The sequence below is a fragment of the Chiloscyllium plagiosum genome, unplaced genomic scaffold (assembly GCF_037043375.1).
Source record: "Chiloscyllium plagiosum isolate Xiang-an unplaced genomic scaffold, Cpla_swu_hap1 HiC_scaffold_12, whole genome shotgun sequence".
NCBI lineage: Eukaryota > Metazoa > Chordata > Chondrichthyes > Orectolobiformes > Hemiscylliidae > Chiloscyllium > Chiloscyllium plagiosum.
In genome coordinates this window covers 21,797,589-21,818,790 of record NW_028270150.1, presented here as the reverse complement: position 1 = coordinate 21,818,790, position 21,202 = coordinate 21,797,589, and the positions used below count along the sequence as shown (strand labels likewise).

General features: G+C 43.6%; 1 pseudogene across 1 annotated transcript in view; it reads right to left on the bottom strand.

The window, feature by feature from the left end:
* The window catches only part of LOC122554843 (interferon-induced GTP-binding protein Mx3-like), a 48,785-nt pseudogene extending 34,609 nt beyond the window's left edge, over window positions 1-14,176 (bottom strand). Inside the window, exons 1-3 of the transcript XR_015758785.1 lie at window positions 11,601-14,176; window positions 3,708-3,846; window positions 451-665 (exon numbers count right to left, since the gene is read on the bottom strand). The product of XR_015758785.1 is annotated as an interferon-induced GTP-binding protein Mx3-like (transcript). The remainder of the gene's footprint in view (window positions 1-450; window positions 666-3,707; window positions 3,847-11,600) is intronic.
* Between the last annotated feature and the right edge of the window lie 7,026 nt (window positions 14,177-21,202).

Below are 21,202 nucleotides of genomic sequence, written 5' to 3'. Positions count from 1 at the left end.
CAGCGCAATTCAGACTTTGACATAAACCCCAACAAGATTCACCCTGATACTTCACATTTAAAAGGACCCCCTCTCTTCCTGTGCGCGTCCACTCAAAAAAAAAAGCTAACGTTAAGACTCTCGAGAATCACAAGTGCGTGAGATTTCCCCATTTTTCAAATTGTCTACCTCACCTGGTTTCCAGCTGGCCAGGTTCCAGTTTGGTTGGCCATTGCCTTTTATTTTTGCACATGGCTACAATATATTTTCAAATATGTTTACATAGAGGAAATTTCTATTCATTAAGCAAATCAACGGTTATGAGGATAAGGCAGTAAAGTGGAGTCAAGGATTATCAGATCAGGCATTGATCTCATTGAATGGAGACGTGGACTCGATGGGCTGAAAGGTCTACTTCTGCTCCTACATCTTTATGATCTTACAATGTCAAAGTATCCAATTTTGTTTCATTTCTCAAGTAACCGTACCTGAAAATCACACTTTCTTTGAAAAAAGCTTTCTCCCTCTCCAATGCCTTAACCAAGGTCAGTTGTTTATTAATATCATTTTATCCATGGCATTTGACAACCATGTAACCTTTGTTCAAAGCAACGACTTCATTCTGATTATTTTAAGGATGTTTTCTTCTGTCCCCCTGTCAACCAGATCTGGCTTTGTTAATATTCCTGGAAATACAAAGAGCAATGATAAAGTGGCAGTGACAGACAGCGGAGATGACAGTATAACAGTGCAGATATAGACCAATTGGCCCATCAGGTCTCTGCAAGTGTGTCAGCTACATGGGAACCAGCTAGCTACTTTGGGAAGCATAGAGTCATAGAGATGTACAGCACGGAAACAGACCCTTCTGTCCAACCCGTCCATGCCGATCAGATATCCCAACCCAATCTAGTCCCACCTGTCAGCACCTGGCCCATATCCCTCCAAACCCTTCCTATTCATATACCCATCCAAATGCCTCTTAAATGTTGCAATTGTACCAGCCTCCACCACATCCTCTGGCAGCTCATTCCATACACGTACCACCCTCTGCGTGAAATAGTTGCCCCTTAGGTCTCTTTTATATCTTTCCCCTCTCACCCTAAACCTATGCCCTCTAGTTCTGGACTCCTCAACCCCAGGGAAAAGACTTTGTCTATTTATCCCATAGTTTTGTAAACCTCAGCATCCAACGCTCCAGGGAAAACAGCCCCAGCCTGTTCAGCTTCTCCCTGTGGCTCCAATCCCCCAACCCTGGCAACATCCTTGTACATTTTTTCTGAACCCTTCCAAATTTCACAACATCTTTCCGATAGGAAGGAGACCAGAATTGCACGCAAAATTCCAACAGTGGCCTAACCAATGTCCTGTACAGCTGCAACATGACCTTCCAACTCCTGTACTCAATACTCTGACCAATAAAGGAAAGCATACCAAATGCCTTCTTCACTATCCTATCTACCTGCGACTCCACTTTCAAGGAGCTATGAACCTGCACTCCAAAGGTCTCTTTGTTCAGTAACACTCCCTAGGACCTTACCATTAAGTGTATAAGTCCTGCTAAGATTTGCTTTCCCAAAATGCAGCACCTCGCAGTTATCTGAATTAAACTCCATCTGCTAATTCTCTGCCCATTGGCCCATTTGGTCCAGTTCCTGTTGTAATCTGAGATAACCCTCTTCGCTGTCCACTACACCTCCAATTTTGGTGTCAGCTGCAAACCTATGCTCGCATCCAAATCATTTATGTAAATAACAAAAAGTAGAGGACCCAGCACTGATCCTTGTGGCACTCCACTGGTCACAGGCCTCCAGTCTGAAAAACAACCCTCCATCACCCCCTCTCAGCCTTCTACCTCTCAGCCAGTTCTGTATCCAAATGGCTAGTTCTCCCTGTATTCCATGAGATCTAACCTTGCTGATCAGTCTCCCATGGGGAACCTTGTTGAATGCCTTACTGAAGTCCATATAGGTCACATCTACTGCTCTGCCCTCATCAATCTTCTTTGTTACTTCTTCAAAAAACTCAATCAAGTTCGTGAGACATGATTTCCCACACACAAAGCCATGTTGATTATCCCTCATCAGTCCTTGCCTTTCCAAATACATGTACATCTTGTCCCTCAGGATTCCCTCCAACAACTTGCCCACCACCGAGGTCAGGCTCACCGGTCTAGAGTTCCCTGGCTTGTCCTTACCGCCCTTCTTAAACAGTGGCACCACGTTTGCCAACCTCCAGTCTTCCGGCACCTCACCTGTGACTATCGATGATACAAATATTTCAGCAAGAGGCCCAGCAATCACTTCTCTAGCTTCCCACAGAGTTCTCGGGTACACCTGATCAAGTCCTGGGGATTTATCCACCTTTAACCATTTCAAGACATCCAGCACTTCCTCCTCGTAATCTGGACATTTTGCAAGATGTCACCATCTATTTCCCTATGGTCTATATCTTCCATATCCATTTCCACAGTAAATACTGATGCAAAATAATCATTTAGTATCTCCCCCATTTTCTGTGGCTCCACACAAAGGCCGCCTTGCTGATCTTTGAGGGGCCCTATTCTCTCTCCAGTTACCCTTTTGTCCTTAATATATTTGTAAAAACCCTTTGGATTCTCCTTAATTCTATTTGCCAAAGCTATCTCATGTCCCCGTTTTGCCCTCCTGATTTCCCTCTTAAGTATACTCCTACTTCCTTTATATTTTTCTAAGGATTCACTCAATCTATCCTGTCTATACCTGACCATATGCTTCCTTCTTTTTCTTAACCAAACCTCAATTTCTTTAGTCATCCAGCATTCCCTATACCTACCAGCCTTCCCTTTCATCCAGACAGGAATATACTTTCTCTAGATTCTTGTTATCTCATTTCTGAAAGCTTCCCATTTTCCAGTTGTCCCTTTACCTGCGAACATCTGCCTCCAATCAGCTTTCAAAAGTTCTTGCCTAATACCGTCAAAATTGCCCTTTCTCCAATTTAGAACTTCAACTTTTAGATCTTGTCTATCCTTTTCCATCACTATTTTAAAACGAATAGAATTATGGTCGCTGGCCCCGAGGTAGAAGAAGAGCTTATGCCCGAAACTTCAATTCTCCTGCTCCTTTGATGCTGCCTGACCTGCTGCGCTTTTCCAGCAACACATTTTTTTAGTGCTAATCTGGTAACCTCAAGCTAAAGTCCATGGGTTCAAATTCCAATATGACAGATAGTGAAATTTAAATTCAATAAAAACTGGAACTAAAATCTATTCGTTCCTGATCAACATTCGCTTCCAGTCTGAAATTCTTAAAAATTCTTCTATTTGTTTACAAATCACTCCATTAGAAGGCCTTAGTAGTCTCTGTAACCTCCACCAGCCCTAAAAACCTTCAAGATAGCTGTGCTATTCTAATTCAGAAATCTCTAAGCCTTAACTGAGTTCATCAATGGTTATCCAGTGGTTGCCATGGCTCCAAACTCTGGCATTTCCTTCCTAAATCCTTCTGTCTCTCATTCTTTCTTTCAGACGCTCCTTAAAAATCTACCTTTGACCAGGCACTTAGCCGTCTTTCCTAACATTGTCATATGCAGCTGACTTTATTTCAATACTCACTTGTGAAATGCCTTCGGATTTTAAAGGCCATTAAAGGCACAGTGGAGTTGTTCTATAAACAGAACTAAGTACGTTCCCCCTTGTACATTTTTGCTACAATGAACACCTAGCAAAAAAGGAGTTTGTCTCTTACCCAAAGTTCTCCCTCCTGAGGGATCAGCCTCCTGGGCCATTTTCAAGGCCTCTGTGGTTGCTATGTCAATATTACACGGGATGACAACAAGGTTAATGGTCTTATCGTCACTGATATAGGATTTGATCAGCTTCTTGATCTGAAGGAATGTTGATTAATTAAAGAGAGAAGAAAATAAGACACAGATTTTTAGAATAGATTCCCTACAGTCTGGAAACAGCCCCTTCAGCCCAACGAGTCTCCATCGATCCTCTGATGAGTAAGCCACGCAGCCTCATTTCCCTCTGACTAAGGCACCTACCACTGTGGTGTAAATCAGCATGGCCAACTCACCTGGCCGTCTTTGGACAGTGGGAGGAAACCCACACAAACACAGGGAGAATACACAAACTCCACATAGACAGTCACCCGAGGTTGGAATCGAACCAGGGCCCCGAGTGCTGTGAGGCAACAGTACTAACCACTGGGCCACCGTGCCACCCATTCATTTATACATGACTTTTCATGACCTCAGGATATGCCAAAGCACTTCACATCCAATGAAGTAATTGTGAAATGTTTAAATATTGTGGCCAATTTATGCACACTAACTAACCTTTAAAAGGTTAACGGAATGCTGGATTTATAGATATTTGTTAATCAACCCACTTAGATAGGTTAAAGCATACCTTAGCAACACCTGAACCTGGGTCTCCTATGCCAGAGACAGTGTCACGACAGTTACACCATTAAAAAATACCTCAAAGATTTTTAAAAAGCAAGCAAATAAAGAAAGATATGAATGGAACAAAGAGTGAGATGAACAGATTAAACTAAAGACAGAGAGAAGCAGCAGGGATGAGAAAATAAGATAAATGAGGCATAATCTGTCGATTTAAATGAAGGTAAAAAAACACAGGAAATCATAAACCACTTGATTTACATGAATCAATTGGTCACTAAAGCTAGTACATAGAAAAAGCATTACTTAATCTGGAAGAGTTAACATGGTTTTCAGCAAGGGAAATCATGTTTAATTTTTTAGACAGATTGAAGGAATAATGAGCTGTGGTGAAATGGAAGTCTGTAAACATGCTTGGATTTCTAGAAGGCATTTGATAAAATGTCACATGAAATGAGCAAATAAAGGCTTGATGTGGAGGTGCCAGTGTTGGATTGGGGTGGACAAAGTCAGAAGTCAGGCGACACCAAGTTATAGTCCAACAGGATTATTTGAAATTACAAACTTTTGGGGTGCTGCTCCTCCATCAGGTGAAGTGCAAATAAAGGCTGAGAATGTAGGAGGTAAAATATTAACTTGGAGAGAAGATTGGCTGGCAGAAAACCGAATGTGTGTAAATTAGTCCTTGATGGATTGGCAGGATGTGACAAGGGGTATAGCTCAGGATCCTGTGCTAGGGCCTCAGCCCTTTACAATTCATTTCAATGTCTTAGCTGAAGTGCATTAAGGCACAGGAGTTAAATTTGTAGATGACACAAACATAGGTAGGGAATTATGTTGTGATCAAAACATGAAGAGTTTGCAGGCGAAAGTAGACAGGTTGCAGAAACCAGTAAAAATCCGATAGACTGTGTATAATGTGGTTCACCTTAGCAGTAAGATTCAAATAACAGAATATTAAAATAATTTGGCAGAGGGTGGGATACTGAGGTATAGTAGGAGGTGATGCACAAAAAAGTGTGGAAGACCAAGTCAGCCTGGAAGGCAAAGTGAATGTAGCCAAGTTAAGGTACAAGGGAACATGTCATAGTTAGATAGCATTCAATTTAATGCAAGGAGTGTTGTGAGTAAGAGAGATGAGTTGAGGGCGCATGAGGATATGACATCATTCATAAAGACATGGTTTAGGGAGGGGGCAGGCTGGCAGTTCAATATTCTGAGAGCCTGGAATCTTCAGGTGTGATAGGAGAGACTGTGAAAGAGGGGATGATCTCACCATATTGATCATGGAGTCAATTACTGCAGGAAGGAGGCATGTTGTCCTAGAAGGTTCTTCAAATGAGGGCATATGGTTCAAACTTAAAAACAAAAAGGGTGCAATCGCTTTGCCCTGGGTGTACTATAGGCCTCCAAACAGTCAGGGAGAGACAGAAAGACAGGAACATTGGCAAACCTCAGGGAAATGTAAAAATAACAGGGTGATGACAGAAGATTTCAACATCCCCAACAGTAACTGGGATAGACAAGGTGTAAAAGGCTTAGAGGGGGTGGATTTCTCAGAATGTATCCGATAACTTAACCAGCATGTAGGAAGTCCTACAAGAGAGGGGTGGTGCTCGACCTAATTTTACTAAACAAAACCAGGCATGCGTTAAATGTGACAGTGAAGGAGAATTTTGGTGATAGTGACCGTAATTAAGTAATATTTAAGGTCATCATGGATAAGGGCAAAGATGGTACAGATTCTGAAGCGGGGGAAGGTCAGTTTTAATCGAGTAAGGCCAGGATCTGGCCAAAGTGGACTGGGAGCAGTTACTTGCAGGAAAGTTCACCTTAGAGTAGTGGGAGGCATTCTAAAGGGTAACAGTGAGAGTGTAGGGTCAGCATGTTCCATAAAGAGGAAAGGTGGAACAAACACTGCAGAGAGACCTGGGCATCATGGGATCTATAGGATTGAATATAGAAAAGACACTGATGGTGAATCCAGAGGCTCAAGATAGCAGATGCCCTCAAGGAGTATTGGGTGTGTTGCTTAAAATTGCTTAAAAAAGAAACCAGGAGAGCGATGATTGGGCATGATAAACCACAAGAGGGAATAATAAAAGGGTTTGGTAACTATATTAGATTCAGGAAATAATCTGGGAAAGAGTAGGGCCCATTAGGGAGCAAAGTGACAATCTGTGTTTGGAGATAGAAGATATGGCAGAGAATATAAATTAGAACTTTGCATCTGAATTCAGATTTGTAGAGAAGTGGAACCTAAGTACAGGAATCAGGGAGGAGTATTATGACATGCTTGAATGGATTAGCATTGAGAGGAAATATTAGCAGTTATAACAGGCGTGAAAGTGGATAAGTACCCAAGGCCGGACTGGATGTACGCCAGGCGACTGTGGGAGGCAAAGGAGGGGGCTGCAGAGGTTTTGACATGAATTTTCAAAATCTGTCTGGCCAAAGGAAGAATGCCAGAAAATAGGAGGACATTTATGGATGCTATTATTTAAGAAGGATGGTGGGGATAAACCTGGAAAGTACAGGCTAGTGAGTCTAACGCCTGTGGTGGGGAAACTATTGGAAAATGTTCTGAGGGCAGGGATTAATTAAGGATAGTCAGCATGACTTTAAAAGGTGATGACTAAGTGTGTAGATGAGGGCATGCATTAAATTTAGTCAACATGGACCTTTAGTAAAGCTTTGGACAAGGTGTCACATGGCAGAATGGTTACAAGACTGATGACATGGAAATTGGTGCTGTGGTAAATGCTGAGGAGGAAAACCATAGACCGTAAGACAGTAACACATTTGCAACACATTTTCAGCAACACATTTTCAGCTCTGATCTCCAGCATCTGCAGTCCTCACTTTCTCCCATAAGACAGTATAGGCATGTCCATCCTACATGTGACTCCAGACCCACAGCAGTGTGGTTGACTCTCAATTGCCCTCTGAAGTGGCCTCACAAGCCATTCAGTGGTAACAATCACTGCACAGTCTCAAAGAAATAAAATCAGACGGATCATCTGGCATCGACCTAGGCACTAGAAAAAACAACAGCAGAGAGAGCCCTGTCAACCCTGCAAAATCCTCCTCAATAACAGCTGGGGGCTAGTCTCACAAATTCGGAGAGATGTCTCACAAACTAGTCAAGCAACAACCTGACATAGCCATACTCATTGAATTATACCTTACAGACAATGTCCCAGACACCACCATCACCATCCCTCGATATGTCCTGTCCCACTGGCAGGACAGAGCCAGCAGAGGTGGCGGCACAGTGGTGTACAGTCAGGAGGGAGTTTCCCTGGGAGTCCTCAGTATTGATTCCAGACCCCAGGAGGTCTTGTGACGTCAGGTTAAACATAGGCAAGGAAACCTCCTGCTGATTACCACGTACTAACCTCCCCCAGCTGATGAATCAGTCCTCCTCCATGTTGAACAACACTTAGAGGAAGAATGAACAATGGCAAGGACACAAAATGCACTCTGAGTGGGGGATCTCAAGGTCCACCACCAAGAGTGGCTCAGCAGCAGCATGACTGATTGAGCTGGTCGGGTCCAAAAGGACATAGCTGCTATACTAGGTCTGCAAGAGGTGGTGAGGGAACTAACTGGAGGGAAAACATCCTTACCAATCTGCCAGTTGCAGACGGATCTGTCCATGACAGTATCAGTAAGAGCGACCACTGCACAGACCTTGTGGAGATGACGTCCTGCCTTCACATTGAGAAAAGCTCCATTGTGTTGTGTGGCACTATCACCGTGCCAAATGGAACAGACTTTGGCTTATCAAGCAGCTCAAGGCTGGACATACCTGAGGCATTGTGGGTCATCAACAGTAACAGAACTGTACTCCAGTGCAATCTGTAACCTCATGGCCCAGCATATCCTCCACTCAACCATTACCAGGGATCAACTCGGGTTCAATGAAGAGTACAGGAGGGCATGCCAGGAGCAGCATCAGGCATACCTGAGGATGAGATGTCAACCTGGTCAAGTCACCGAATAGGACTACGTGTGTGCTAAACAGCATAAGCAGCAAGTGATGGACAGAGCTAAGCGATCCCTTAACCAACGGATCAGATCCAAGCTCTGCAGTCTTGCCACATCCAGTCGTGAATGGTGGCGGACAATTAAATAATTAAACACTGGAGGAGGAAGCTCCACAAATAACCCCATCCTCAATGACAGAATAGCTAAGCACATCAGTGCAAAAGCTAAGGCTGAAACTTTTGCAGCAATCTTCAGCCAGAAGTGCCAAGTGGATGATCCATTTCGGCCTCCTCCAGTGGTCCCCAGTGTCACAGATAGCAGTCTTCAGCTAATTCAATTCAAGAAATGGTTAGAGACACTGTTTACTGCACAGGCTACTGGCCCTCACAGCATTCTAGCAATAGCGCTGAAGGCTTTTGCTCCAGAATTTGCCGCTCCCCTAGCCAAGGTCTTCCAGTAGAGTTACAATACTGGCATCTTCCTGACAATGTGGAACATTGCTCAGGTATGTCATGTACATAAAATGCAGGATAAATCTAACCTGGCCAATTACCACCCCATCAGTCTACTCTCGATCATCAGTAAAGTGATGAAAGGTATCCTCAACAGTGCTATCAAGCAACACCTGTTCAGCAATGACCTGCTTAGTGATGCTCAGCTTGGGTTCTGCCAGGGCCACTCAGCTCCTGATCTCATTACAGCCTTGATTCAAACATGGACAAAAGAGCTGAATTCCAGAGGTGAGGTGAGAGTTGAAAGCCCTTGACATCAATGCTGCATTCAATTGAGTGTGACATCAAAGAGCCCTCGCAAAATGGAATCAATGGGTATCAGGGGGCAAACTCCTCAGTGTTTGAAGTCATTTTTAGCACATAGGGAAGATGGTCATGATTGTTGGAGGCCAGCCATCTCAGCTCCAAGACACCTCTGTAGGAGTTCCTCAGGGTAGAGTCCTAGGCCCAACCATCTTCAGCTTCTTCATCAATGACCTTCCCTCCACCATAAGGTCAGAAGTGGGGATGTTTGCTGATGATTACACCATGTTCAGTACCATCCTCAGATACTTAAGCAGTCCATGTTCAAATCCAACTGGATCTGGACATTATGCAGGCTTGGGCTGACAACAGGCAACTAACATTCACGCCAGACAAATGTCAGGCTATGATCATTACCAATAACAGACAATCTAACCACTGCCTGTTGACATTCAATAATGTTACCATCATGGAATCCCCCACAAAACAACATCCTGGGGGTTACCATTGACCAGAAACTCAACTGGACTCACCACACAAATGCAGCCGCTCCAAGAGCTGGTCAGAAACTAAGAATAAGCAGAGAGTAACTCATCTTTTGCCTCCCCAAAGCCTGTCCACCATTTACAAGGCAAAGGAGTGTGATGGATATTCCCCACTTGCCTAGGTGGGTGCAGCTCCAACAATACTCAAGAAGCTCGACACCATCCAGGACAAAGCAGTCCACTTGATTGCCATCCCATCCACAAGATTCCACTTCCTCCACTACTGACACTCAGTAGTAGCAGTGTGTACTATCTAGAAGATGCATTGCAGAAATTCACCAAAGATCCTCAGAGAACACCTTCCAAGCCCATGACCACTTCCATCCAGAACATTAAACAGATACATGGGAACACCACCACCTCCAAGTTCCCCTCCAAACCACTCACAATCCTGACTTGGAAATACATTAACATTCCTTCACTGTCGCTGGGTCAAAATCCTGAAATTCCCTCCCTTCAGGCATAGCGGGTCAATCCACAGCAGGTGGACTGTAGCAGTTCATGAAGGCAACTCCCACCACCTTCTCAAGGGCAAGTAGGGACGGGCAATAAATGCTGGCCAGCCAGCAATGTCAACATCCCATATATAAATTTTAAAAAGACAGCTGGTCAGATGTGTTGAACAGCAACAAATGGAATTTAATCTTGAAAAGCATGAAATGTTGCATTTGCGGAGGACTAATAAAGTAAGGGAGTACAAATCAAATGGTAAGACCTGAGGAAGTACAGAGGATGTGCAAATCTATAGACCCTTGAAAGCAGCAGGCAAGGTAGGTTAGTTGGTTAAGAAGGCATATGGAATACTTGCCTTTATTAGACAAGATGTTGAAGACAAGAGGAAAGATGTCATGATAGAACTGTATATAATGTTAGTTAGGCCATAGTTGGCCGTAGTTCTGTTCATCATACTATAGGAAGGATGTGTTTGTATGAGAAAGAGTGCAGAAGAGATTCACCAGGATGTTACCTGGGCTGGAGCGATACAGCTATAAACAGGGACGAGAGACAATGGGGTTGTTTTCCTGAGAGCAGAGAAGGCTGAAGGATTTGAGGAAAAGTTTTATTACCCACAGAATTGTGAGTATCAGGAACTCGCTGCCTAAAAGGGTGCTAGAGGTCGGAACTTACAAGACTTTTAAGGACTGTTCAGATGAAAATTTGGAACATCATAGCAGATAAGTGCGGAAAATGAGATTCAAAGAGATGGACAGTAATGATTGGCACAGAAATGATGGGCTGAAGGGTCTTTGCGCTTTAAAAATTCAATGACTCTATTTAAACTCCAAAATACCAAGGTGCAGTGGGATCTAATACTCAAGTCAAATTATAAGGTAGCATATTGTCAAGAACATTAATGTGATTCTGTCCTTTAGTTTTCAAGTTTTGACTTTTGAAGAGCGAGGGGTGATTTAGTTGTAGTGTGGAAGGTCCCGAATGATCTTGCCAAGATGGATATGGAAAGGCTCTGTTTCCTCTTGTGGGTGGGTCCAGAACTAGGCAGCACTGTTTCAAAATGAGGGCTGTCCCTTTAGGACAGAGATTAGGAGAAATGTTTCTCTTAGGGTTCTGCAATTTTGGAGCTTTCCGCCTCAGAAAGCACCAGAATATGATTATGTTATATCTTTGAAACAGAGGTGGGGATTGATTTTTGTCAGGCAATGAAAATAAATCAAATGTTATCAGGGTAGATTCGGAAATTGAATGTGAAACACAATCAGATCAGCCAGGACCTTTCTATGTGACAGAGCCGGCTCAAGAGGCTTAACATGCACTGCTGTTCCTCATTCATTTATTGGTATATACAGAGAGAAAGACACGTTCGCAAACTCTTTCAGTAGTTGGTTAACACATAACTAAATGTTTTCAAGTAGCCAGCAGAGCACTCAATACATTCCCTTGTGACAGTGAGTGCACTGGTTCTTTTTCTGCTGTGCGACATTACCTGGTTTCCAATATCCTGTGGCTGGCTCCCAACTGCCACTCTTGCAATTCCCGGCAGATCGATCAATGTCAGATCAGGGGACGTTGCTGGACTCCACTTCCACACTGGATCAGCTCAGAGCTGATGCCTTGGTCATTTCCAGCCATGATGTTCTGAGCTGCAAATCGAACCAAACCCTGCATCAACCACACTGCACAGTTTCCTGGCACAAACCCATAAATTTTAAAAAATTATTTCTTTTCCTTCTCTTTGTCAGATCAGTTGCTATCGTTTATCCTTCTCACCTGAGTGGATAAGTAAATGTCACCCAAGACTCCCAAGAGTGGCTGAGTCATAGAACATCGAACACTCCAGCCCAGGAACAGGCCCTTTAGCCCATGATGTTGCACCAAACACGATGCCCAATTAAACTAATCCCTACTGCCGGTCCATTTTCCTCCATTCCTTGCTTATTCGTGTACTTATCTGAAAGTCCCTTAAACACCCCCATCATATCTGCCTCTACCACTACCTCTGGCAGTGTATTCAGTCACCTACCACTCTCTGCGTGGAAAACCTAGCCCTCACATCTCCTATGAACTTTCAACGGCTAAATGTAAGTGCTCTAGTAGTAGACATTTCAACTCTGGGAAAAAGATTCTGACTGCTAACCCTGTTATGTCTCTCAAAATTTTATAAACTTCTATCAGGCCTCCAACACCCCAGAGAAAGCAACTTGAGTTTGTCTAGCCTCTCCTGAAAGCTCATACCCTCTAATCCAAGCAGCATCCTAGTAAACCTATTCTGCACCCTTTCCAAAGCCTCCACATCTTTCCCGTAACGTGGCAATGTGGAAATATTTACCAGATCCCCTTTTCAATTCCCTTTGCACTAGTTGCAGTTGTTCAAGAATCTGGAAAGGTCTAAGAGAGTTAAAAAATTGGTAATGTAACACCCTTACTCAAAAAGGGTAAGAGTCAAAATGGCGACTGTGGGCCAATTAGCTTAGTATTTGTTACTGTGAAAATGCTAGCGTCTGCTATAGAGAATGTAAAAGCAGAGCATTTGAAAATACATCATCTAATTAGGTTGAGTCAAAATGGCCGCATGAAGGGAAAAGTCCTATCTGACAAATTTATTAGAATTCTTTTAGAAAGTAACAAGCAGGACAAATAAAGAGGAACCAATAGATGTAATATATGTGGACTTTCAAAAGGCATTCAATAAAGTAACGTGCATAAGACTATTAGTAAGCTAAGTATATTAGCATTGATAGAGAATTGGCTATATATAGAGTTGGGATAAGGCAGACATTTTCAGGATGACAACCTGTAACAGGTGGAATATCATAGGCTCAGTGCTGGGACTACAATTATTTACAGTATATGTTCACGGCCTGAAATGGACTAGATTAATTTAGGATATTTAGTCAGCATGGACAAGTTGGACTGAAGAGTTTATTTCCATGCTGTACATCTCTCTGACTCTATGAACAAGGGAAATCCATGCACTATTGGAAAAGTGTGAATGACACAAAAATAAGTGTGTCGGCAAGTGATAAGGATGGCACAGGGTCTGCAGGTGGATGTTTTATTTTTGTCACCATGGTCCTTCCAGACCATAGCGTAACTGTCTCAGGGACAGACAACTGATAGTGGTTTAATGTGAGGGGTACAATGCCTCAGGTGAGGGGAGAGGTTGAGAAGGAGAATTCTTCATGGTAAACTCAGATGGTGCTAGGAATTGAACCCATGCTGTTGATGTAACCTTGCATTCAAACCAGCCATCCAGCCAACTGAGCTAACTTACCATAGGAATTTATATATAGGTTAAATGAGCGGGCAAAACCTTGGCAGATGAGATATGACATAGGAAAACGTTAGTTTGTGCACTTTGGCAGGATGAGTAGAGGAGCTTCATATGATTTCAATGGTACAGCACAGACGGATTTGGGAGTGCTCATATATTAGTTACAAAGAGCTATGTGATCTCTAACATAACGTTCATACCTTTCAGAATTGTGCACAGGAAGTCATGTCTGACAAATCTTTTAGAGTTTTTTCAACGATGTAGCCAAGAGGATAGATGAGGGTAGGGTAGTGTATGTTACTTATGTGGACTTTGTAAGGATTTTGACAAGGCTAGTGTGAAGATAGGTCACATGGGATCCAGAGAGAGCTAGCTAATTGGATTCAAAATTGGCTCAATGGTAAGAAGCAGAGGATGATGGTTGAAGATGGTTTCTCGGATTGGAGGCCATTGATTAGTGGTGTGCCACAGGGGTCGGTACGGCGACCTTTGTTATTTTTTATTTACATATATGAGCTGAATGTGAATGTACAAGGCATGATTAGAAAATCTGTGGGTGATACAAAATTAGGAGGTGTCGCTGATAGTGAGGAAGTTTATCAAAAATTACTGAAGGGTTTTGATCAGATGGGGAAGTGGACTGCGGATTGGCAAATGCAATTCAATACAGACAAGTGTGAGGTGTTGCACTTTGGAAAGTCAAAGCAAGGTAGGACCTATACAGCAAATGGTAAGGTCCCAAAGAGTGTATGGAACAGAGGGGAACAGAGGGCATAACGAGTACAAATACGGAATTGATCGAAAGCCGTTTCAGAAGTAGACAGGGTGGTGAAGAAGGCATTTAGCATGCTGACCTTCATTGACCAAGGCATAGAGTATAGCAGTTGGGACGTTATGTTACAGTTGTATAAGTCACTGGTAAGGTGACTTGGTCACCCTGTTATAGGAAAGACGTTGTTAAACTGCAAAGAGTGCAAAGACGATTTACGAGGATGTTGCCGGGACTAGTAGACCTGAGTTATGAGGAGAGGAAGGCCTGGATAGGACTTTATCCCTTGTGGGAGAATGAGGGGTGACCTTATTGAGGTGTGTAAAATCATGACTGGCATAGATAGAATGAATGCATATAGTCTTTTTCCCAGAGATGGGCAATTGAAAACTAGAGGGCATAGCTGAAGATGAGAGGGGAAAAATTTAGGAAGGACCTGAGGGGCAACTTCTTCATGCAGAAAGTGGTTTGTATATGGAATGGGCTGCCAAAGAAAGTGGTTGAGGCAGGTACAATGTAGCGGGGAGGAAATTGAAGGGAAAGTTAGAACAAGGGAAGTCAAGAAAGACAACTGTATCAATGAAGCAGAAATCTCAGAAAGGGATCATGTTGTAAGGTTGAGTGAAATAGGAGTTGATGGGAAGGGTGAGGGCAGAAACAAATTAAAAATACTTTATATAAATGCACAAAGCATTAGACATAAGATGGATGAGCTTGAGGCTCTTTTGGAAATTGGCAGATACGATATTGTGGGGATAACTGAGATGTGGCTTCAAGTGGACAGGGCCTGGGAAATGAATATTCAAGGCTACACATGCTATCGTAAGGACAGACTGACGGGCAGAGGGGGTGGGGTGGCCATGTTGGTAAGGGATGGTATTCAGTCCCTTGTGTGGGGGGACCTAGAATCAGGGGATGTAGAGTCAGTATAGATAGAGTTGAGAAATTCTAAAGGTAAAAAGACCCTCTTGGGAGTTATCTACAGGCCCCCAAACAGTAGTCTGGATGTCGGATGTAAGTTGAATCAGGAGCTGAAATTGGCCTGTCGCAAAGATGTTACTACAGTTGTTATGGGGGATTTTAACATGCAGGTAGACTGGGAGAATCAGGATGGTATTGGACCTCAAGAAAGAGGTTCTTCTGCAGCTGTACAGGGCCCTGGTGAGACCACACCTGGAGTATTGTGTGCAGTTCTGGTCTCCAAATTTGAGGAAAGACATTCTGGCTATTGAGGGAGTGCAGTGTGAGTTCACGAGGTCAATATTTATAATATGTATTCAAGATTTAGATCAAAGAACTAAATGTCAAAGTTCCAATCAAACAGGTGACACAACATTGGGGTTATGGTAAGGTCCGAGAAGGATGCAGAGAGGTTTCAGTGTGATTTGGACAAGTTGAGTGAGTGCACGAATGCATGGAACATGAGGTATGTGTGGGTAAATGTGAGGTTATCCACTTTGGTAGCCAAAACAGGAAGGCAGATTATTATCAGAATGGTAATAGATTGAGAAAGGGGAAGTGAATGAGACCTGGGTGTCCTTATATATCAGTCACAGAACATAAGCATGCAGTTGTAGCAGGCAGTGAAAAGACAAATGGTATGTTGGTCTTCATAGTGAGAGGATTTGTGCATTGGAACAGGGGTATCTTTCTGTACTCGACTTTGGTGATACCACACGTGACATAGTGTGTGCTGTTTTGGTCTCCTTACCTTGCTCTGGAGAGAATACAACAAAGGCTGATTCCGTCTGATTACCAGACTGATTACTCAGATGGCAAGATAGACGTATGAAGAGAGACTTGAACAGTTAGGAGTTTATTCAGAAACAACAACAGAAACTGCTGGAAATGCTCAATAGGTCCGGCAGTATCTGTAAAGAGAAATCAGAGTTCAAGATTCAGGTCCAGCGACCCTTCCTCAGAACTGGACCCAAAACATTAACTCCGATTTCTCTTCACAGATGCTGCCAGACCTGCTGAGCATTTCCAGCAATTTCTATTTCTGTTTCTGATTTCCAACCTCTGCATTTCTTTTGGTTTTCATTTAGGAGTTTATCCATTGGTGTTTAAAAAAAATGGGGATTATTGTGGAGATCTATGAAGTTCTAATATGACCAGAAAGGGAAAATGCAGGAAGATGTCTGTGACTGCAGAGTCCAGAATCAGGGATCACTGTTTAAGAAGATGGTTCGGCTATTTAGGACTGAGATGAAGAGTCACTTCTTCATCCTGAGAGAGAGGGGAGCTTCTGGAATTTGCTGCCACAAAGTTGCTGAAGCCAAAACGTAAAATGTTTTCAAGAAAGAGTCATAAATGGTTCATGGAATCACAGAACTGTTCTGGCACAGAAGGAGACCAATCATGCCTGTAGCATTTCTAATGCTAGTTTCCTGCCTTTTCCCCATATCTCTACATGTTATTTCTATTCAAATAATCACTCAATGTCATATTTTAGTTCTAAGGGCTAACTGGATTTAAGGGTATGGGAGAAACGGGGAACAGGGTACTAAGCAGGACAATGGTGGAGCAGGCTTGAACAGCCACATGGCCTATTCCTGATTCTATTTACAGTGTTTTCATATTTCTATCACTGCAGTAAATGTGATAGACTTCAAACAGATCTAGCAAATCATGACCTGGCATCCATGAGATGCTGGGGGCCATCAACAGCAGCAGAATTGTAATCTAGCACAATCAGTAACAGATGGCCCAACATATCTCTACTCAACCAATACCATCAAACCAGGGGATCAGCCCTGGTACAATGCAGGATACAAAAGGGCATGCCAGGAACATACCTGAAAACTGGATGCCAACCTGCTGAAGCTACAAAATGGTATAAACAGCATAAACAGCAAGTGATAGACAGCTAAGTAATTCCACATTAAACAGATAGATCAGATCAGATCAGATCTAAGCTCTGCAGTCCTGCCACATCCAGTTGTCAATGGTGGTGGCCAATTGAACAACTCACAGGAGGAGGAGGAGATTCTGCAAATACACCCAACCTCAGTGATGTGCATCAATGCAAAAGATAAGGCTGAAGCAACCATCTTCAGCCAGAAGTACCAAGTGGATGATCCAATTCGGCCTTCGCCAGAAATCACCGGTCTCATAGATGTCTGTGTCCAGCCAACTGAATTCACATGCTATCAAGAAATAGTTGGAGGCACTGGATAACGCAAAAGCTATGGGTTCTGACACTATTCCAGCAATAGTACTGACAACTTGTGCTCTAGATGTGTCTCATCCCTAATTTTCACCCTGTCTGGCCTACACAAGACTCCAGACGCACAGCAATATGGTTAACGCTTCACTGCTCTCTGGGCAATAAGGGACGGGCACTAGATACTGGCTCAGCCAGTGGCACCTATATCCCATAAAAAAATGAGATAAATAAAATCAGAAGCTCATTCTTTCTTACCTCTGCTGCAGATAGGTTCATATGGAGCCTATCAGCAATAAACACAGAAGGGAAGCGGTGTGTGAATAGAAATACAATGAGAAGGTGAATGGCAGTGGCGAGCAAGGCTAGCAAAGCTGAGTAAAGCTGGACCGCAGTAATTTGGACTGGAGTAAACTGGACTGGAGTAGTCTGGACTGGTGTGAACTGGACTGGTGTGAACTGGACTGGTGTGAACTGGACTGGTGTAAACTGGACTGGAGTAATCTGGACTGGAGTAATCTGGACTGGTGTGAACTGGACTGGAGTAATCTGGACTGGTGTGAACTGGACTGGTGTGAACTGGACTGGTGTAAACTGGACTGGTGTAAACTGGACTGGTGTAAACTGGACTGGAGTAATCTGGACTGGAGTAATCTGGACTGGTGTGAACTGGACTGGTGTGAACTGGACTGGAGTAATCTGGACTGGTGTAAACTGGACTGGTGTAATCTGGACTGGTGTAATCTGGACTGGTGTAATCTGGACTGGAGTAATCTGGACTGGAGTAATCTGGACTGATGTAATCTGGACTGGTGTAATCTGGACTGGTGTAATCTGGACTGGTGTAATCTGGACTGATGTAATCTGGACTGGAGTAAACTGGACTGAAGTAAACTGGACTGAAGTAAACTGGACTGGTGTAAACTGGACTGGAGTAAACTGGACTGAAGTAAACTGGACTGGTGTAAACTGGACTGATGTAATCTGGACTGGAGTAATCTGGACTGGAGTAATCTGGACTGGAGTAATCTGGACTGATGTAATCTGGACTGATGTAATCTGGACTGGTGTAATCTGGACAGGAGTAATCTGGACTGATGTAATCTGGACTGGAGTAAACTGGACTGGTGTAAACTGGACTGGTGTAAACTGGACTGGAGTAATCTGGACTGGTGTAAACTGGACTGGTGTAAACTGGACTGGAGTAAACTGGACTGGTGTAAACTGGACTGGTGTAAACTGGACTGGAGTAAACTGGACTGGTGTAAACTGGACTGGTGTAAACTGGACTGGAGTAAACTGGACTGGAGTAAACTGGACTGGTGTAATCTGGACTGGTGTAAACTGGACTGGAGTAAACTGGACTGGAGTAAACTGGACTGGTGTAAACTGGACTGGTGTAAACTGGACTGGAGTAAACTGGACTGAAGTAAACTGGACTGGTGTAAACTGGACTGGAGTAAACTGGACTGATGTAATCTGGACTGATGTAATCTGGACTGGAGTAAACTGGACTGAAGTAAACTGGACTGAAGTAAACTGGACTGGTGTAAACTGCACTGGAGTAAACTGGACTGGTGTAAACTGGACTGGTGTAATCTGGACTGGAGTAAACTGGACTGGAGTAATCTGGACTGGTGTAATCTAGACTGGAGTAAACTGGACTGAAGTAAACTGGACTGGTGTAAACTGGACTGGAGTAATCTGGACTGGTGTAATCTGGACTGGAGTAAACTGGACTGGTGTAAACTGGACTGGTGTAATCTGGACTGGTGTAATCTGGACTGGAGTAAACTGGACTGGAGTAAACTGGACTGGAGTAAACTGGACTGGTGTAAACTGGACTGGAGTAAACTGGACTGGAGTAATCTGGACTGGTGTAAACTGGACTGGTGTAATCTGGACTGGAGTAAACTGGACTGGAGTAATCTGGACTGGTGTAATCTAGACTGGAGTAAACTGGACTGAAGTAAACTGGACTGGTGTAAACTGGACTGATGTAATCTGGACTGGAGTAATCTGGACTGGAGTAATCTGGACTGATGTAATCTGGACTGATGTAATCTGGACTGGAGTAATCTGGACTGATGTAATCTGGACTGGAGTAAACTGGACTGGTGTAAACTGGACTGGTGTAAACTGGACTGGTGTAAACTGGACTGGAGTAATCTGGACTGGTGTAAACTGGACTGGTGTAAACTGGACTGGAGTAAACTGGACTGGTGTAAACTGGACTGGTGTAAACTGGACTGGAGTAAACTGGACTGGTGTAAACTGGACTGGTGTAAACTGGACTGGAGTAAACTGGACTGGAGTAAACTGGACTGGTGTAAACTGGACTGGTGTAAACTGGACTGGAGTAAACTGGACTGGTGTAAACTGGACTGGTGTAAACTGGACTGGAGTAAACTGGACTGAAGTAAACTGGACTGGTGTAAACTGGACTGGAGTAAACTGGACTGATGTAATCTGAACTGATGTAATCTGGACTGGAGTAAACTGGACTGAAGTAAACTGGACTGAAGTAAACTGGACTGGTGTAAACTGCACTGGAGTAAACTGGACTGGTGTAAACTGGACTGGTGTAATCTGGACTGGAGTAAACTGGACTGGAGTAAACTGGACTGGTGTAATCTAGACTGGAGTAAACTGGACTGAAGTAAACTGGACTGGTGTAAACTGGACTGGAGTAATCTGGACTGGTGTAATCTGGACTGGAGTAAACTGGACTGGTGTAAACTGGACTGGTGTAATCTGGACTGGTGTAATCTGGACTGGAGTAAACTGGACTGGAGTAAACTGGACTGGAGTAAACTGGACTGGTGTAAACTGGACTGGAGTAAACTGGACTGGAGTAATCTGGACTGGTGTAAACTGGACTGGTGTAATCTGGACTGGAGTAAACTGGACTGGAGTAATCTGGACTGGTGTAATCTAGACTGGAGTAAACTGGACTGGTGTAAACTGGACTGGTGTAAACTGGACTGGTGTAATCTGGACTGGTGTAATCTGGACTCGTGTAATCTGGACTGGAGTAAACTGGACTGGAGTAAACTGGACTGGAGTAATCTGGACTGGAGTAATCTGGACTGATGTAATTTGGACTGGTGTAATTTGGACTGGTGTAAACTGGACTGGAGTAAACTGGACTGGTGTAAACTGGACTGGTGTAAACTGGACTGGAGTAAACTGGACTGGTTTAAACTGGACTGGAGTAATCTGGACTGGAGTAATCTGGACTGGTGTAATTTGGACTGGTGTAATTTGGACTGGTGTAAACTGGACTGGTGTAAACTGGACTGGTGTAAACTGGACTGGAGTAAACTGGACTGGTTTAAACTGGACTGGAGTAATCTGGACTGGAGTAATCTGGACTGGAGTAATCTGGACTGGAGTAATCTGGACTGGTGTAATTTGGACTGGTGTAATTTGGACTGGTGTAAACTGGACTGGTGTAATCTGGACTGGAGTAAACTGGACTGGAGTAAACTGGACTGGTGTAAACTGGACTGGTGTAAACTGGACTGGAGTAAACTGGACTGGTTTAAACTGGACTGGTGTAAACTGGACTGGAGTAAACTGGACTGGAGTAATCTGGACTGGAGTAATCTGGACTGGTGTAATTTGGACTGGTGTAAACTGACTGGTGTAATCTGGACTGGAGTAATCTGGACTGGTGTAATTTGGACTGGTGTAAACTAGACTGGTGTAATCTGGACTGGAGTAAACTGGACTGGAGTAAACTGGACTGGTTTAAACTGGACTGGAGTAATCTGGACTGGAGTAATTTGGACTGGTGTAAACTGGACTGGAGTAATCTGGACTGGAGTAATCTGGACTGGTGTAATTTGGACTGGTGTAAACTAGACTGGTGTAATC